Consider the following 16,811-nt stretch of genomic DNA (forward strand, 5'->3'; position numbering starts at 1 on the left):
TTGAAATATCAAAAGTTCATTTTGGAGGTGTGAATGCCAAAAAACAACATGTATTGGGACAGGAAAGAAATAAAAAGATAATACGAACTTAAACTTCTAGAAATGATAGATTAGAAAAGGATCACATTATCTCTATGGGTGGAATGAGTCAACTCACATAACCCACTCTGATAACATGTTGAATTTATGGAAAAGAGAAAAAGTTTACTGACTTAATGTAATTTGAGTACAAGGAGCCTTTATTTATAATAGAGGAAAAAAGTACAATCCAATTACAATTAAATTACCTTTGTCCCAATTACACCCAAAGGTAAACACAAAAAGATAAGCCCTAGAACAATTAAATAACTAAACACAAATAGAAAACTAACGTAACTAAAAAACCTTTAACCAAGACTCTTCTGTGAGACCCTTTGTTGTGATAGTCATGTAAAACTCTTCCATATTTGCTCTTCAATGAAAGAGTTAAGCTCAAAGATGCTAAATGTTGATGATTTGAACATGCTTTAAAGAAGAATTTTTTTTCTTTTAAGTGAGCCAAAAAAAATGTTCCCACATGCATTTTTTTATGTTTTTATGCATCTAAAGGTTCACCTATCACAAGTATCAAAGTAGGGTAACACGGGGGATTCCAGTTATGGCGAGTTAAGAGAGTTGATGGTCAGAGTGCAGAATGCGTAGGCAAAAAATGAGAGAAGGTTTGCTCAAATCATCTAGCAGTTGGAACAAATCCCAAGCCTAAATCTCCATATCGACAGACTCTCAAGTATGTTGGGGAATCTTCTGGCTGGAAGAAACTCAACCCCAGAATAAAGAGGAGAGGACGACTCGTACAACAGAAGAGGGGGGCGGGGGGGAGTTTCATCCAGGGAGGAGGCACTATACATAGGTATACAAAATTGGATTTTCCTACTTTTACTGGGTCAGAGAACCCCTTGATTTGGTTACATAGGTGTGAAAAAAAATTTATCTATCAAAGAACAGTAGAAATTGATAAGGTGGGACTGGCCACCTTCCACATGCTCGACAAAGCGCAACTTAGGTTTCATCAAGTCGAGCTGGACAGACTGGTACTGGATTGGAGGAGTACAAGGAATTATGCACTATACGGTTCGGTCCTCCAGCACACAGCAACTTGTTGGTGGATTTGGTGTTGTTAAGATAGACTAGCTCAATGGAACTATGTCAAAAATAGTTCGAAGAAAATTGGCCCGAGCCAACCAAATGGTTCGTGTAGACCAGCAAGTCAATTTATTTACAACCGGCCTTAATGAGTCCTTAAGGTTAGAGGTGGAGCTCCATGTACCTATTGATGTTGATTTGGCTCAAGCTATGAATTTAGCTCGAGCACTAGAAACAAGACAAAAAGTTCAAAATCGGAGGGTAGTTTGGCAAGGGGAACGGAACACTTCCACTGGTTGGAAAGGGAGGCGAAACACTTCACCTCAGATGACCTTTCCAGCAGTGCAACCGCCCATAAATAATCCAATTACTACTTTGGCAGCAGATACTCGCCCTAGCAACCCACCCACCCAGTATATCTGAAAATTAACAAGTTTGGAGATGGCTTACCGTAGGGCAAAGTACCTGTGTTACAACTGTGATGAACCGTACAGGTCAGCTTACCAGTGTAAACGGTTGTTCTGGTACTATAGAGGAGGACGCACCAAAAATCTCTCTGAATGCTAGGGCACGGGTGATGGACAAAGAACATGTGGGACTCGTGGATTCGGGTAGTACACACAATTTTCTTAACTTAACGGCTGCTCAACACCTTCAACTGCAGATCCTTCCCCACCCAACAGCCACGACTTTGGTTTCCAATAGAGATTAAGTCCCTTACTATGGGATCAACAAAGCGGTAAAGTTTTCAATTTCTACGACTCCCTTTAGCTAGGTTCGATATGGTATTAAGTATTAAATGGCTGCAAACCTTGGGCCCCATTTTGTTGGACTTCTTTGCTTTAACTATGAATTTTTCAATAGGCAGACACCAAGTGCTATTACAAGGTAGTCAAATTTACAAGCCACATCACATTCATACCATCCACAAATAGGACCAACCGGACAACACATTAGACACACTCCTAGACGAGTTCTCGGACCTATTCAAAGAGCCTTCAGGGCTGCCTCCCTTGAGGCACTATAATCATCAGATCTATTTAAAACCCGGCTCAGATGTAGTGGTGGTTAGACCATACCAGTATCCACACCTCCAGAAAGATGAAATAGAAAGGCAGTGCCAGGCAATGCTGCAATAGGGCCTTATTTTCAACGGCCATTCTCCATTCTCTTCACCAGTCCTCCTCATTAAGAAACATGATAGCACATGGAGATTTTGTGTCGATTATAGGGAATTGAATGCCCAATTTTTAAAGGATTAGTTCCCTATACCATTGGGGAGGAGCTCCTGGATGAGTTACATGGTTCGTGGGTATTCACCAAATTTGACTTGCGATCAGGGTATCATCAGCTTCATATGAATCCTTCTGACATAAAAAAAAACTGCCTTCTACACTCATCACGGCCATTTTGAATATGCGGTGATGCCATTTGGGTTATCAAATGCCCCATCAACTTTTCAGGCTTTGATGAACGAGGTATTCCAAAACTATCTCTGCAAGTTTGTACTTGTATTTTTTTATGATATACTCATTTACAGCAAGTTCAGTGGTAACCATTTAGAGGATTTACGTTTCGTGTTTCAATTTTAGCAAGTCCACCAGCTTTACTTAAAGAAATATAAATGCTCTTTTGCCAAGTCCCATGTGGCCTATCTCGGCCATATTATTTCACATGCAAGGGTCACAGTTGATTCAAAAAAGATTCAAGTCATTTCCGATTTGCCGCAACCTCCGACTAACTCCACTTTGAGAGGGTTTTTGGGGTTACCTGAATACTACAGAAAGTTCATAAAAATTATGGGCCGTTGGCAGCACCATTGACCAGCCTTCTCATGAAAAATTCCTTTATTTGGAATGAACAAGCCACACAATCCTTCAACAATCTCAAACTACCTCTCACCTCCGCACCTGTTCTGCAACTCCCAAATTTTGAGAAATTATTTGTGGTCGAGTGTGACGCATCCGGTGGGGGCATTGGGGCCATCCAACAGCAGCACTTCCACCCCATTGCATATTTCATCAGGCAATTGGCAGCAAGGCTTCACATATTGGCAGCATATGAACGGGAATTAATCGAATTGGCCAAGGCTGTCCAACACTGGCGACCTTACTTTTGGGGCCATGCATTTTTCATCCGCACTGATCATTACAGTCTTAAATTTTTGCTTGAGCAGCGCCTCACTACTTCTCCTCAACAACACTGGATCAGTAAATTGATGGGGTTTGATTTCAGTGAAGTACCGCTCTGGAAGGTTAAACAAGGATACGGATGCCTTTTCATGATGTTTGGAGAATTATCAGTTCATTTATTGTTAAGCACCTAGCCAATACTACCCAAAAGACCGTCCTATTAGGAGCGTAAGGCATAGGTACTTTACCCGATGACCATAACAGTACAACCACCTTCACGAGCCGACAACCATGGCGGCCGGCGGCCGGGATTAACACACGCAGTTGCCGGTCGAGATTAATCACATGCAACTATTGGGATGCCCAGGATTAACACACACAAATGCCCCGCGCGGGAGTCAAACTCGGGACATAGTGCCAACTCTAATACCAAATGTTAAGCACATAGCCAATACTACCCAAAAGACCGGCGATATGCCCGGGATCTAACACAGGAAGGAAGAAGATGAAGATGAAGAATCGTTGTGAGGTTTTGAGCCTTCGAAGGGAGCTCAACCTTAGACCTCAAAAGGGAGAATCCAACCTTGGACCTCGAAAGGGAGAATCCGACCTTGCTAACAACTAATTGGATTAATGCTTCCTCTATTACTCAGTCCAACTTCCCTATAAAAGGATTAGGGAACGCATACACACAGAGGCCTAAATCGAAGGCCACAAGTCTTAAGGAAATTACATAAAAACCCTTCTAATACATAAACTGGAAAATGCATTAATTAAACCCTGTTGTGGGGTCCATAACATCACTCCCCTCCTGGAGAACGAGCTTGCCCTCAAGCTCGAAGGTAAGTCTGTTTGCCCGTGCCGATTTCTCTATCCATGCACAAGCGTCAACCGCAGTATCAGTGTCAGCCCGCTGGACTACAAAACTAGAGCAAACAAGCAGAGGAGCAAAATAATAATTTTTTTTTTGGATTATGAAATGGTCTTGTCAACCAAAACCCGGAGGGTTGTTAGGAACCTCATCACTACAAATTTCTCTTATGTCAGTACCATGCAATGCAGCGGGTCCAAAACCAGGTGGCTCAACATCACTAGTATGTGACATGTCTGTGGAGACCGGGTGATCATCCTTATACTCGTCACTGTGTTTAGTCACTTGGGCAGACTCCTTGTGTTGTCCCCAACGGCTATGTGCTTCATGATGGTAGCTGAGAGAAAAGCCAGGTGGTTCACTGGGCTCACCACCAAAACACGGATTCTTCATGTGAGGAGAAACTGTAAAAGATCCATGATAGTCCGTCTCATCAGACTGTTGATTGTTGGGCAACAATAAGTCTTCAGCTGGTTCCTTCCCCTTTGGGTTTGATAACTGGTTGTCAACAGATTCAATTGCCTCTGCAATTTCATTTTTCAGGCCATCACTTGATCTAATAACAGCCCACAGAACCTGGGGAGGGTGCTGGTCTTGACCATCCCTAGGAAAACTTGTTGTTCATGCAGCTCTTTTGACAACACCACTGTCAAAGTGCATTAGGACAATTATATCAGTGTGGTCTTCGACATGTCGTATGGTAGCTTCCAACGGTTCTCCTTTTGGTGTTGTAGAAAATTGCCGAGCCTAATCTTGTCAAAACTTCAACCTTTGAGTTCACCTCAACAATAGAGCAAACCGGCAAACAATCACCATAGGCAACAACATCTGTGCATTCGAACTTAAGAAATTTTTTTTGCCAAATTCAATTCCAAGGTCTATTGCAGGGTTGACATCTTGTACAGAACTAGTCTTTATTTCTGTTCTCTCAACTGAGGTACTTCTAGTAGCAAAAACATGCAGCACTGATTCCGCCTGCTCCGCATACCCAAGAGTAGGTTGAGCTCGACTGCATACTTCTGCATGCTTCCCAATTGGCATCAGCATGTCACACTGAGGCCCACGCTGATCATTGCTATGGGTCCACAACGCATACTTTACCTGGTCATCTGGGTGGGGCACTGCTGCTGTCCAGTCAAGGTTCACATAAACCATATCCCCACTGGCAATAGCTTGCTGTGCAGAATCAAGAAATCTATCTCCATACTTTATAGAACCAAGAATTGACAAATTTAAATGACTATCCTGTGAATCTCCTATCACAGCAGGGCTGTTAGAACTACCAGTTATGAGAGCATATAGACCATGCAACACGTTTATCAAGTGCACTGCAAAAACCTTGCGTGAAGTAGTTAGACCAAACTCAGAAACCAATTGGTTCAGCTGCTCATCATCTGTGTTGTTAATTAGGGTCTGCCACTACAGGTTCACCCATTGGAACTTCGCTACAGTCGCCTTAAAAATGAATGAAACAGACACGTTTGTCCTGCATCCATTAGTCTCCATTCCCTGAAACTCCATGAATGAAACAGACACACCATTACTGAGAGCCTCCCCAACATCATAATTCATCCACAAAAAAAATGGCAGCATAAAAAAATATGAAACATGTCCTTCCGCCATGCTTGCAGCAGAAATTGGAAGAGGCTCATTGCTGCTGTGCTCAGCCGTAGAAAAAAACAAACATCCAAAAAAAATATTTCATGGCCGAGCAGCATACATGGATCCACAGTAGATTGACTATTACTGGGGGAAGAATGAAAAAAGAACAAACGCACTGGTTCTGTTCCCATCAACCGTAATAAAAGATTTCACCCACCGCATTTTCTGTACCATTGCCAGAAAACCCAAAAAGTTTCCATCACGCATTGCATACTGGCAAACCCGAATTCCAGCAAAATTCTTTTGTTATGCTGCATGGAACAGGAACCCGCCGTCCTTAATTTGAGGGCAGCGTTGATGCTGCTCCGGGCCTAGGAGCCCCATCAACTGCCTGGATGAACCGAATTGAGTGTAAAAGAGATGACGTTTCAAAAGCTTACCCCCAATTGCGTGGACGACGGTTCCCCACTAGATTGCCGAGAGAGAGATTGGGACTGAAAGTGAGAATCCCTAAGCCAAAGCCCACCTGAGTTGTTTCCGACGGTGCTTCCGCTGTGTCCAGTGGACTCTTGTGTCTGCCGGTGCTTGTAGATTTTCCGAGACCGAGGAGGGAGGACCGAACTGATTCGCCATGATCGAGTCAGATCGGAATGCTTCTGTCTATTGTACGGGATGATTTGCCGCTGGCCGTGAGAAGGGGATTTGGGAGGTTGAACCCAAATCAACCTGTATCGACGAGATTTGGGCAGAAAATTCTTCTGATTTCCCAAAATCTGGGTCCCCGCCGTTTGATTTCGGGAGTTCGGAAAGCTGTTCCGAGACTGTGAGCTTTCGGACTGGAGGCGTCTGTTGTTCGGGAAGACCTATGGCATCCAGTGAGAAAGGGTTTGATGGCAAACCCCCTTCCGTGCTCGCCGACGAAGGTTGTGCAGAGGATCCTTCCGATTTCGGACATGTTGAGTCCCCAATTTCAAAAGTCGCCGCCGCTGGAGATACAGAGCGCTCGCTGATTTTTTGCATCGCCCGCCTGTCCAAGACAAAGCCAGAACAAATCCGCTTGAGAGACAAATCCAATTGCTGTAGAGACAGAGCTAGTTGCTTTCTGGCAAAAAAAAAAATTTATGTATGCTGCACTCCATTCCTGCATCCTTTCCCTTCTTTCCGCTTCGTTGCCAATCCACCGTGCACTCTCTTTTGCCTTTACTCTGTGCATCGACATCCATTCTTCTAGGGATATTTATCTGTGCATCACCATCCATTCTTTTTGGCTCATTGTGTTCTTACTCTGATACCAGTTGATATGCCCGAGATCTAACCCAGGAAGGAAGAAGATGAAGGTGAAGAATCATTGTGAGATTTTGAGCCTTCGAAGGGAGCTCAACCCTCGACCTCAAAAGGGAGAATCCGACCTTGGATCTCGAAAGGGAGAATCCGACCTTGCTAACAACTAGTTAGATTAATGTTTCCTCTATTAATCGGCCCGACCTCCCCATAAAAGGATTAGGGAACGCATACACACAGAGCCTAAACCGAAGGCCCCAAGTCTTAAAGAAATTACATAAAAACCCTTCTAATACATAAACTTGAAAATGCATTAATTAAACCCTTCTATGGGGTCCATAACATCTATGCCATCAGCCGCCTCATTTTCTCTTCTTAGACTTGGTTAAGGAGGAAAATACCAATAATCCGGTCCAACAAGAGCGGCACACAAAAAATTACAAAGGGGGCAATGGACTCTAAGTGGTCAATCCAGGATTCTCTTATTTTCTACAACAAGCGCATATATATACCACACACTTCCGACTTGGTTGCAGCAATCCTCTCTGCCTACCATGATATGTTATGGTCCCGGATTTGAAATATGGATTCGTAAGGAGGAAGAAGAGAAAGATGAAAATCAAGCCAAAGAGAAGCTTGAAAACCCTAGGTTCTTTAAGGAGAACACACACCTCTGAGCTCGTTAAGGAGAACTCAAAACCCTTGTTTACTCTAAATCAATGCTTGCTTTTTTTATTACTCTTACCTCTTAAATAGGGTTCACCCTTACAAGGTTTAATATAAAATATTACAAAAATACCACTATAAATGAAATTTCCAAAAATGCCCCTATGGCCTATTAATTCTTTAACTGAAATAAAATAAAGTATATTAAAGAAAAAAATTAAAATAATAATGTTATTCCGTGCATAACATTACACCCCCCTTGGGAGAAAGAGCTTGTCCTCAAGCTCAAAGGTAGGCTTTGCATGCCAACATCTCTACCTGTTCCCAAGTATCATCTGCAATAGTTGTGTCCACCCTCTGGACGCCTAAAACTGGAGCATTCCACCCAAGTAGCAATTGTTTTCCTCAAGGTTGAATGTAGGGATGCGTGCCAAACGTCGCCACATCTCCCCAAGTAGCATCTCAGCCCTCCATCAGTCCTGGACTGGTGTGAAACTGCCCCTCATAGCGGCCCCCCATAGCAGCCCCCCATTGGCAAGGTTGCACTGCCCACACTTTTCTAGCATGGCAGCAACACATCCTGACCAGCCCCCTAGGATTGAGAAGACTCGGCAGCACACATTATATATGTCTCCGCTATCTTTTCACTCTCTTCCTGCAATGGCGCAGCTAGATATTCTTTGAGTAGAAAACTCATTACATCTTCTGCCTTGTCACGGAGGAACTTGCAATATTTTATGCCATTGATCTCTGCATTCCTTTGAGCATCTAACACTGTGGATGCATTCATTTCAATGCCAACACAATGTGCCAAACTAAGGCCAATTGTTCCAGTACCGCAGCACACATCAAAAAACAATTTATCTGGACCAAGATCAGTCCAGTCACCAACTAGAGAGTACAACTTCTCTGCAACCAAAGTATTAACTTGAAAAAATGATGTAGGCAATATAGAAAGCATAAACGACTGATGGAATCATGAATTCTTGCTGCAACGGGGGCTTTTAGGACCTCATTACTCAAACCTCTTTCCACCTGGGGTGTTGGAAGAGGGTGCAGTGGGCAATCAACAGCTGCTACATTTGATATGCTTAGTGTTGTTAAGGGCAATGGGGGAGAACAAGCATATGCTCCTTGAGTAAGGGATTGAGCCAATTTTCTAAAGTCACTTTCAACCACTTCATTGTCAAAAACAGCAATTACAACATTATTGGAGCCAGTTAGTGGCAGAAGCAATCGAGCACCATTACTTACCATGCGAGAGGTCAATGAGACCACTAAAGGAGTACAACCGAGACTGGAGGCTCTTTCATATTCATTTATGTCATATTTCAATATATCTTCCGTCTCATTAACATGACTAAGCAGGGGAGTCACCTTTGATTTCAAATCCAAACCATAAGCAAAAAAAATTCACAATGCAAATCATAGATTGATCAACTTCAGCACCTGCTAATGTAAGAGTTCCTGCAAGTGGTTCACGTGCCACCCCCGATGCATAAGCACTAGATTCAGCACCACTGGAATCGTACTTCCCTTTTCCATCACACTGGTTTAGTGCCTTGATTGCATGAAAATAGCCATCTGCATCCTCAAGAATCACATTGGCTTGGCTGCCTTGATCCTTAATAAGAACCAAACTACCAATAGAGTGGTAGAAATCAGAGAGTAAATATGCATCCTTCAGAACTGCGTGAAGCGTTGAAGTGATTGCCTCCAAAACTTTGTCTTCAACATTCCAATTCAACATGCGATTGAAGTAGTCTTGTGCCATATAAGATGACGAGACAAGGGTCTCAACAACAACATGGCATGTTCTTGGGCTTATATCAGCACTGTTCCCTACACAAAGAACTTGAAGTGTCCTCAGCACTTCATAAGTTTCCTCTAGGCTTCCAAAAGATCCATTGATCGGAGCAAACAACTTCAAAGTAGCAGATCGGTGCTCATTTGACATTGGTTGGAAGATCACAACCTTACAAACAATCAACAAATAAATAGAACCAGAAGACCGAGGTTTCTGGCCATGCCTAGACAATGTGTGTCTACCATGCTTACTGCCACAGCAGCAGCAAGTATTTGGTCTGCTTCATCAAGCACCAGATACTGCACTTCACTTGTCTTAATTTTTTTGAGCATTTCCACATCTATCTTGTAGGCTACATCGGAATAAGCCACTAAAGCACTTCCAGGTTGCCCGCATGCTTCATGCATAAGACCTTCAATATGCAGTGTAGCAGCAGAATATTGCTTCACTGCTCTGGCTTTCTCCAAGCATACTTTGCCAAGTTTCAACTTTGCCTGCATTCTTAGCAGTGGACCCTGGTCCCACTTGGCAGTTTCATCGAAAGCTGCAATTGTAACCCCATCATCTGGAAGCTCAATAGCTCGAGAAATTGTAACCCCATCAATAACCACTGTCGAATTCCCAAACTCATCAAGTACAGCATTCCTGTCCCTTGGACCCAAAGTTATATCTACAACATCTGCAAGTTTATCAATCCCAGCTTGGAGTGCTGATATTGAATTCTGGTCGAAGGCAATTTCTTTTGCTTTTGCCCTCACGACTAATCTACTGATTTGTTGCCTGTAATTTAGCTTTTGACCAGGACTAACTTTCCTCCTCAAGCTTTTCTGCGCAGGTGAACGCAGCATTGAGGCAATTTGATCAAGAACAGGCTCACTGTTGCTGTTCTCAGCAATAGAAAAATAAAACAACATCCAAAATAAAATTTCGATCAACCCCGACATCCCAAAAAAAATTCCATCTCGGAATTCATACACATAAGCCGGAATTCCATCATACAATTTCCCGACATCGTCCGTTTTCCCTCTATTCTCGAAAGATTGAATGAAATTAACAGGTCAGAGAAACTTACCCCAACATTTGTGGAAATCGGGTCTCTGTTGTTCTGCCGAGAGATAGATTGAGAGTGAGAGCTGTTGTCCGGAAGCCAAATCCCACCGCATTTGTTTTTGCTGGTGCCTCCTCTATTTTCGGTGGCGAATAGCAGCCCTTTGGGGCTTCACCGCTTGTAGATTTTCCGAGACAGAGGAGGGACGGAATTATTTTGTCGTCTATTCCAGGAGACAGTCTGCTGGTTGTGAGAATGGATTTTTTAAGGTCGAACCCAAATCAGCCATTACCGATGAGGTTTTAGCAGAATACCCCTCTGATTTCCAAAAATCAGGGTCCCAGCCGTCTGATTTTGGAAGTTCATGGATATTTTCCGAGACAGAGAGCTCTTGGATTTGATGCGTCTTCTATTCGGGGAGACGTATGGCGTTCAGTGAGAAAGGTTTTTATGCCAAACTCTATTCAGGATTTTCTGATGAAGGGTGTACTGAATACCCTTCCGATTTTGGAATTTCTAAGTCCCTAATTTATGATATCCCCGCCGCTGGAGAGATAGAGTACTCTCAGATTTTTTGCGTCTCCTACCTATTCGAGACAACGTCTCGAGCGACTGTGGCAACGAGTTTCTCTACACAGCAATGAGTTGAGGTCGCGTGACCTTTCTTGAGGTAGCGGATTTCTCTATTGCAAAAAATTTAATGGAAGATGCAAGCCATTTTTCGTCAAATGCTCTACACTATACGCGTATTTCTTCCAATTGATCGCGCATGGCAATCCATTTTTCTTGGGACATAGAATGGCTCATTGTGTTCCCACTCTGATACGAGTTGTTATAGTCCTAGATCTGACATATGGATTTGTAGGGAGGAGGAAGAAGAGAAAGACGAAAATCAAGCCAAAGGGAAGTTTGAAAACCCTAGGTTCTTTAAGGAGAACGCACAACCCTGAGCTCGTTGAGGAGAACTCAAAACCCTTGTTTACTCTAAATCAATGCTTGCCTTTCTCATTACTCTTACCCCTTAAATAGGGTTCACCCTTACAAGGTTTAAGATAAAATATTATAAAAATACCCCTGTAAATAAAATATTCCAAAAATGCCACTGTGGCCTATTAATTCTTTAACTGAAATAAAAAAATTAAATTAAAAAAAATTAAAATAATAATGTTATTGAGTGCATAGCATTATAGCACACTTGAATGCATCCAAAAAACCATGCATCGTGTTCAGAAAGATTTCTATTGGCAGGCCATGAAGCCCACCATTGCAGCATATGTCACAACATGCCAGGTTTGTCAATGTAACAAGGTCGACCACTTAAGTCCAGTGGGTCTTCTCCAACCTCTCACACTCCCTACACAAGTTTGGGTTGATATCTCTATGGATTTCATAGATGGTCTTCCCCAGACATCAGAGAAATCTGTATTATTTCTGGTGGTGAATAGGTTCTCCAAGTATGCTCATTTTATTCCTATGGCACACCCATATACAACATTGTTATGAACTTGATAGTGAGCCGTGTAACTCAATGGCACCGTGGCTGATTCATTGAGTACTGAGTCCCTTAGTTTATATTTCTTTTTTTATATCAGTCAAGAGTAAATATGCCTCAGGGGCATTCTTATAATTTTTTCCTTAAACTATGGTTGGCGTCAAACATATGTAAGAGGGAAGATGGAATATGAAGAGGCAAGTATTATTTTGGCCAAAAATAGGATCTCAAGTTCTCCTTGATGAGCTCAGGGTTGGAGTTCCCCATTGAGCTCTAGTTATCCCTCTGATCTCTTCTTCTTCAACCCTTTCCCTTCCGTTTTACAGAATCCAACCCAGAACCGCAGCATGGACCCATTCATCGGTTTCAGGTGTTGTTGTTCAGTTTGTAGTCGAGCAGAACAGGGGTTTAGCATTCCATCCGATGAGTACAGTGGTGTGTTGTTGTTCAGTTTGTAGTCAAGTAGAGCAGGAGCTTACCGTTCCATTCCGATGAGCACAGTGTGTGTTGTTGTTCGGTTTGTAGTCGAGAAGAGAAAGGGCTTAACGTTTCATTCGACGAGCACATAGGTGTGCTTTTGTTTGGTTTTAGTCGAGAAAGAACAGGGAGATTACAGTCCCTTCCAGCGAGCAGCGCAGGTGCAGTTGTACGTTTTGAACTAGACGACCAGTGAATGTGCTGCCCAATTCCCACTGAGGACAGCAGGGTACTATTGTTCAGATCTCGCCAAGCCCAGTAGTCCACTGTTGTTCTGTAATTGAGCGTAACATTGGTGGCTACCCAGTTTTCCACCGAGAGCAGCAAGGTGCTGCTTTCTAGATCTAGCCGAGCCCAGCAGTCTACGGTATCTCCCTGTTAAACGAGCACACCAGTGGGTTGATACTCACTCCTAGCCGAGAACAGCAGTGTTGTTGTTCAGACTGGTTTGAGTACCTTAGGGAGGGTTCTGTCCAGAACCTGCCTAGAACATATGTCGAATACCTACTCTCTCAGTGTTGGATCTATCAATCCCATGCCGTGGTATACGATCTATGACTAGGGACCCTAACATTTTGGTATTAGAGCAGGGTGGCATGGGGGACCCGCCCTAAAGTGAAGAGCTGAGAAACTTTGCCAGAGAATTGAGGGCAGAAAATGCAGCTCAAATGATAGAAATGATAGAACAGATTACAAGCAAAGTTTTTGAGATTGTGTCTGGATTAAACCAACCCCCAAACACCACACAAAGGATAGAAGAGCACTCTTATAGCAGAGGGGAAGAACAACATTCTGGTGCAATGGTCTATCGGCACAAGGTGGAGGGTCAGTACCAAGGTACACCAAACTTGATTTCCCCACCTACACTGGGTCCGTGGACCCCTTAATCTGGCTACACAAATGTGAAAAATGTTTTGCCCACCAAGACACATCTAACATAGACAAGGTGAGCTTAGCTGCTTTCCACTTGCTGGATGAAGCTCAACTTTGGTTCCATCAAGTGGAATTGGACCGCCTGGTCACGGATTGGGAAGAGTTTAAAGAGCTATGCATGATACGGTTCGGACCGCCAACTTATAGCAACCCCTTGGGGGACTTGGTCTTGTTAAGACAGACTGGTTTGGTGGAAGCATATTGTTAGGATCCTCACGAGCCATGGATCTTGTCACCCTCCTCTCTTCTCTTCCTTCCATTACCTTGCTTGACGTTGAGATGGAATGAGGGAATGATGGAGATTGAATTTCGGAAAAGAATTGGGGAAAAACGGGAGAGAGCTTGAAGGAGCTCTTGACCTATTTATCTAATTTACTCTAGCTAAAGTAGACTCAATTCCTCTCTCTCATTACCCTAGTTGTCCCCTTAAATAGGGTTGAGGACGTCCAAAACACTAAAGGCCCCTTGGGTCAAGGGTTCAAACCAATAAATGCTAAACCAACCCAAACCAAAAACAATTACATGGAAATTGAAAAACACATTCATTAATTCCTACGCCTGTTGGTAACTCGTGATGCTATAGAGTCCATAACATCACCCCCCTCTTGGAGAAAGAGTTTGTCCTCTAGCTCGAAGGAAGGAAATAAGAGTCGAAATGCTGATAACGGCTCCCATGTGGTGTCGCTGGAGTCGGCATCTGCCCACTAGACGAGAATTTCCCAATCACCTTGAATGTGGCATGCATTTACCACCTAAACTAGAATAGAGAGGACTTTGCCCTCATGTAGTGGCGGCAGTGGAGTGTGTAGTAGGGCCAAGTCACCTTGCAAGGGCTTTAATTGGGAGACGTGAAAGACATTATGGATCTTTGAATCCTGTGGTAGCTGCAAGCGGTATGCCACGGGCCCAATTTTATCCAACACCTGAAATGACCATAATATTTTGGAGATAGCATATGGCGCTTGGATGCAGTCATAGACAGCTGGCGGTAGTGCTGAAGCTTTAACCACACATATTCTCCAGGGAAATAAGATACCTCCCGGTGCTTCTTATCATAATAGCGTTTCATAGAGTGTTGGGCCTCCTGTAGAGGAGTACATACCTCAATGAGCATAGCGTCTCTTTCAGCTAACGCTTGGTCCAAAGTGACGACTTTGGATGCCCCTGGTTCATATGGTAACAGACGAGGTTGATCTCTGCCATAAACGACCCTGAAAGGTGTAGTTCCCAGTGCTGTGTGGTAAGATGTGTTATAGCAAAATTCTGCCCAAGAAAGCCATTTCACCCACCGTCTAGGTGCGTCCCCCACAAAACAATGAAGATACATTTCAATCGTGCGATTGACAACCTCTGTTTGTCCGTCCGTTTGTGGGTGATATGCAGACGAAAAATGCCAATTGGGTGCCCTGTAATTTGAATAATTCCTTCCAAAATAAACTGGTAAAAATGGCATCTCTGTCACTGATAATGGATGAGGGAATTCCGTGCAATCGGACAATGTTGTCCATAAATAATTGAGCAACCTGAGCAGCAGTATATGGATGCGCCAAAGCAATGAAGTGACCATATTTTGAAAACCGATCCACGATGACAAATATCACAGATTTACCTGATGAAACGGGAAGGCCAGCAATGAAGTCCATGGAAATGTCGGACCAGATTTGAGACGGTAGTTGCAGAGGTTACAGTAGGCCTGTCGGACTTAAAGATTCGGCCTTGTTTCATTGACAAATCTGACAAGCAGCTACATAATCAGCAATTGTGCTCTTCATGCCCTTCCAGTAAAAGTCCCGACTGATTCAGAAATATGTTTTCTGTCGACCCTCATGTGTGCTATCATGGATAGAGGATAGGATGGTGTGAAGAAGTGGGGACGTATGATGCATAAAGATCCTATTTTTGTAGAGTATGAGACGATCCTGAATCGTCTAATGAGGAGTTGTTGTCCCCTGTTGAATATCCTGATATAATGACATGAGATCCGGATATTGATGTACTTCCTCACGAATAGAATCTAATACCAGTGAACGTGGGTGACTGATAGCATAAACTTGTGTGGCTGAATGATCCCGACATGATAAAGCATCAGCCCCCAAATTCGAACTACCTGGCTTATAGTGAACCGTAAAATCGAAGCCCATGAGTTTAGTTAACCAATGCTGCTATGGGGATGTGGTGAGGCACTGTTCAAGAAGATACTTGAGGCTGCAATGATCTGTACGAATGAGAAATGGTCGTCCCCAAAGATAAGGTCGCCAATGTTGGACAGCCTTGGCTAACCTAATCAATTCCCTCTCATATGCAGCTAACTTATGGTGGTGTTGTCCCAACTGACGGCTGAAATAAGCAATGGGGTGTCCCAATTGTTGTCACACTGCCCCTATACCTCCCCCGGATGCATCACATTCCATCACAAAGTCTCCCTCAAAATCTGGTAATTATAGGACTGGCGTTGAGGCTAAGGCCTCCTTTAACAGGTGAAAGGCCTGTTTCACTGACGAAGACCAGTGGAAGGCATGTTTTTTGAGAAGATTGTTGAGTGGTGCTGCTATCTGGCCATAAGATTGGATAAATTTTCTGTAATATCTTGCTAGGCCCAAAAATCCCCTTAATGTTGTGATGGAGGTGGGAATCGGCCAATCTGTTACTGCTTGTATCTTGCTCTGGTCAACTTTCATGCCCACAACTGATATGACGTGGCCCAAATATGCCACCTCAGATGTACCCATAGAGCATTTTGATTTATTCAAAACCAAATGATGAGAGCGTAGAATGGTAAATACCTGATGGAGGTGGTGGAGATGTTCTTCCCAATTTTTGTTGTAGACCAGAATGTCATAAAAAAAGACGAACACATAGTTGCGCAGAAGTGATGAAAATACCTCATTCATGAGGGCCTGAAAGGTGGAGGGTGCATTGGAGAGACCGAATGGCATGACAAGGAACTCAAAATGACCGTGATGTTGACGGAATGCAGTCTTCTCCACATCTGCCGGGTGAACTCTTATTTGATGATAGCTCGATTTCAAATCTAATTTGGAAAAAATTGTAGCACCATGTAACTCATCCAGCAACTCGTCCACGGCTGGAATGGGGAACTTGTCTTTAATTGTCTGCAAGTTGAGTTGCCTATAGTCGACACAAAACCTCCATGATTTATCCTTTTTACATACTAGTAACACTGGTGAGGAAAAAGGAGGTTGACTGGGCTGGATCACGCCTTGAGCGAGCATATGCATGCACTGTCTTTCTATTTTATCTTTCTGTATATGTGGGTAACGATAAGGCCACACCACTACTGGATCAGTTCCCAACTTTAAACGATTGCAGTGATCGCAGTGACGCACTGGTCGTAGACCTGTAGGGTCATTAAATAAATT

Source organism: Aristolochia californica, unplaced genomic scaffold (genome assembly GCF_029961685.1).
Source record: "Aristolochia californica isolate CCGP_79_NKW_82.1479 unplaced genomic scaffold, dmAriCali1.0.hap1 SCAF_5, whole genome shotgun sequence".
Taxonomy (NCBI): Eukaryota; Viridiplantae; Streptophyta; class Magnoliopsida; order Piperales; family Aristolochiaceae; genus Aristolochia; species Aristolochia californica.